The sequence below is a fragment of the Helianthus annuus genome, chromosome 3 (assembly GCF_002127325.2).
Source record: "Helianthus annuus cultivar XRQ/B chromosome 3, HanXRQr2.0-SUNRISE, whole genome shotgun sequence".
NCBI lineage: Eukaryota > Viridiplantae > Streptophyta > Magnoliopsida > Asterales > Asteraceae > Helianthus > Helianthus annuus.
Genome location: NC_035435.2, coordinates 164,191,053 through 164,195,441, shown reverse-complemented (window position 1 = coordinate 164,195,441; position 4,389 = coordinate 164,191,053).

Sequence of the window (4,389 nt, the reverse complement as noted above, 5' to 3'; positions counted from 1 at the left end):
GTCACAACCCCCGACCCCATCCTGGGAGCGGGAGCCGCGAACCAATCAGATGGTATCGGTGTTTATTAAATTGGCAGCGGAAATTTTCATCAGGACCGTAGTTAGGAAATATTTTTATCAGAGTTAAACACCAAATTGTTTAAAATAGATAAATGGGATAAAACCCAAGTTTTCTTTACAATACATTTATAGGGATAAACCCTAAGTATTGAAAATAAAATCTCCTTTTATTTAGGTAACTTTTATAGCCACTTTTCTAAGCCTTTAGTGCTCTCCAGCTGGCTTCTATTAGCTTCGTACTAAGTTACCTGAAACGCGTTTTAAAAAGGTTTTATCAGCAAGAAATACTTGCGAGTGAATCCCAGTTTAATCAAAACAAATTTTATCATTTCACAGTATTGAGAGCGATTACAATGTTTACATCTACACAATTACTCATTCAGTACTGTCAATCCTGACTGGTGGGTCATATTACACATTGGCTAACTCTTTGTCCAATGGTAACGTGTTCCACATTTTGTATACAAAACCCCAACATACCGGTAGTAATTGAAGAATTACAAGACTCAATCACTGCTAATTATAATTTAAAGAAATAAAGGTTTTTGTAAAACAGTTTACAAAAAGGAGATTACTCACATTGCTATCTTAGGTAATTTCCTGTGGCTTCCTGGCTATAATCTATAAATTTTAAATAATGCACACGTGTTAGTATAATAACCCAAATTTTACATTAATTATACCCTCCCCGAGACAGAAACTCCAACAACAACGTCGGGCAGAGCCTCAACAGCCGTTACGGAGCACTAGATCAATCGGGCAGCGTATCTAATACTTAACCAGGGTTAAATACTTACAACGAGGCTGAGCTTCGCTAATTAGGAGGTATAATGCCCGTGTATAATTCAGAATTGAGAGAGATCGAGAAAGATGTGAGCGAATTGGACTGAAGGCTGATGCTCCCAATTTATAGGATCTGATCGACCATCTCTCGCGCCCCGCGTAAGCCAAGGGCTGCTCTTACGCAGCCCGCGAGCTAGGGGTGTAGGGCGTAGGCTTGCTGATTCGCCGGTATATGTTCGACACGAGGCTGCCACGTGGCAGCTCAGGTTGCTGCCTCGTAATCAAGTTGCCGCGCCCCGCGACGGCCCACGGGGTATCTCTCGCGTCCCGCGACGGACCATTAAATTTTGTTTTTATTTTATTCTTATAAAACTAAAGGTATTCGGGACTGGTTTTCGTATACGGGGTGTATTTTAGGACGTGCAGGGGTGTCAGGGGTGTTTTACGAAGGTTGTTATTTAATAAAAAAATTATAATGTACTCGCGTTAAGTATAGTAACCCAATTCAACTTTATCCCTACGTCACGAGACAGAACCCCAATGTACTTAGTCGGACAGAGCCTTGACATGCGTTGATGGGTCCTAAATCAATCGAACAGGGTATCAGTAATCAGGGGTTAAAACACTTAAAATCAATCGAACAGGGTATCAATGATCAGGGGTTAAAACACTTAAAACAGGGCAGGGCTTTGGAGTATTTAGGGAAAATTTTACTAATAAAATCTAGAAAGAGAGGGGTAAGGTTGGCGAGATAGAGGGTGAAAGATAAGAGGGGCCGATTGAGTAGTGAACAGATGATTCTATTTATACCTCCAAATTAGTTGAAGGTTACTCTATCACAATCCACGTACACAAATGCATTAAATGCATGAATTGATTTGGAAAAATTCTATCATACACGTATATCACAATTTTATTTCTTTTAAATTTTAATCATTATTTTATTAAAAATGGGAGACACACGTCCACTTTACTTAAATGCAAAATTTTGATTATTATTATTATTTTATTAATTTATATATTATAATTAATTCAACTGCTTCATTTATTTGGCGCTTATAACTTCAAAAATATGACGTTTTATAAAATGATGATTGTGCCATTAGAACGAGAATATTTTTATCTACATTTTGGTCTAAGTTTCATTAAAAACAGAGTAAGGTTAATTATAACGTATTTTTATTATTATAGTTATTAAACGGTTCCTACGTTCGCCAAAATACTTTATATTTCTATCAGTCAATTTACCCATGATCTATTCGTGTAATAACTTTATTTTAAATTTAAAAATTTTGGGAATGTTAGAATGGATAATGGGGGTGGATGATGGTGTTGTAGTGGTGGTGGAGTGGTGACAACTGAGAGAGAAGTGGTTTGCAAAGGGATGGTTTGAAGTGGAAATAAGCACTTCTATTTATAACTGAAATCAGAAGCTCCAACACGGCCCGTGCCTGGCTGGCACGGCCCCATGCCCATCTCTCTCTCCCTTCCTCATTAACTGCTTGTCAGATGTTGTACTAACACGACCCCTTGTGTCAACGACACGGCCCGTGGCCAAAGTACTTGCTGTACTATCGCAGATTCTGAAAATATTTGAGTTGACCACGCCCCGTGTTGGCTTAGCATGGCCCCGTGTCAGCTGCCAGTTTTGTCTTTTGCAGTTGTCTTTTCTTCTGCACAGCATCCATCTTCGGACACGAGTTTGGTTAAATATGATACGTTAGTTGCTTTACATTTCCACGCCGCCACAACGCACGTGGAATTTTACTAGTTATATATATGTATATATTTTTTTGTTTTAATTTTTTAAAATTTAGAATAGTAGAAATTATATTTTATAAGGTCAGCCTAACCCATTTATGAGTCATATAACCGGTTTATTACAACACATCAACCTATTTAAAACTTGATTATAACCCGTTAGTTGGTATAACATACAGGCCATGCTTGGGTTACACACTTTTAATCGTGTTCAGAATAACACACAAACAAATAAATATATATAGAACTAGATGATTTTTCGCCCGCGCGTTGTGGCGGAGACCCAATGACTACAAAACGCGTGTCAGCAACGGCAAGTAAATACCAAATATCAAAACATAAATAAAAATGACGTGGTAAGGATAGTCACTCCGTCCTAAAAAAAACCGATTTTAAATAACCTAATATATAATAATAGAACCCACACGTCTTACACGTTGGAAATTCGGTTGTTTTTAGTTTAGTTATTACCGTGCTAACACGTTAAAATATAGATGAGCTCGGTACCGGTAACGACACCGAAAGTACCGATCCGGAGAATCTTGAAATTAGGTACCGGCACCGAAAATACTCAGTAAAATACGGTATGGTATTTGAATGTAAAAATCAATAAATACAGGTATGGTGCTAGACCGGTGTCGAACCGAAAGTAACGATTCTGAAAACGCCAAAAGGTGGGTACCAAATTGGTACTGAAAATGATTTGGTATAGTAAATTTGGCACCGATACGATATCGGTTTGATTATAGGATTTGATACGATTTGCTCATTAATAATCTAAATATCCAAGTTAATTTTAAATGCTACAATTCATTTATTACAGAAAAAGACAAAAAAAGAAAGCAAAATAAGTTGTTGTGTATATAAAACCTCATTCAAACGAAATACAGTTTACTTACTTACTTACTGTGTGTATGAAAAGTAATTTAAACGGTGCAATTACGTACATTGCTATAGGATTTGATGAGCTCGGTACCAACCGGTACCTAAAATATCATTACCGAAATCCCCAAAAGTGGGTACAGGTACCGAATATACCTGGTACGGTACGGTTCGGTACCGGTCGGTACTGGTACGACACCGATATTTGAGGGCAAAAACCGGTGAATACCGGTGCTGAACCGGTACCGAAAATACATCTGATTTGATAAATTTGATACCGATAACAGTACCCGATACCATTTACTCATCACATAGCAATTACGTACATTGCTACAGGATTTGATGAGCTCGGTACCAACCGGTACCTAAAATACCATTACCGAAATCCCCAAAAGTAGGTACAGGTACCGAATATACTTGGTACGGTACGGTTCGGTACCGGTCGGTAGTGGTACGACACCGATATTTGAGGTCAAAAACCAGTGAATACCGGTTCTGAACCAGTACGGAAAATACATCTGATTTGATAAATTTGATACCGATAACAGTACCAGATACCATTTGCTCATCACATAGTGATTTTACTATTCATTCATTATAATTTTTAATATATAGGGTAATTTTTAATATATAGGGTAATGTCAATGTTTATAATTCAACTTGTCATCCCTACACATTCAGAACTCTACTAATTTTGAACATCTATAAATGTTTCCTATTTCCTATGGAGTTTCTTTCTTTTTTTTTTTCTTAAAATCTCTCGTAAATGCAAAACTTAGACAAAAACTGGGAAGAATTTGCATATTGACCGATTGTCGAGGGACCGTTTTAGTGCTTCAATATTTCCTCATGGATGGCATTGGCTATATAACTACCTCCTCGCCAAATCATTCCCATAATCCC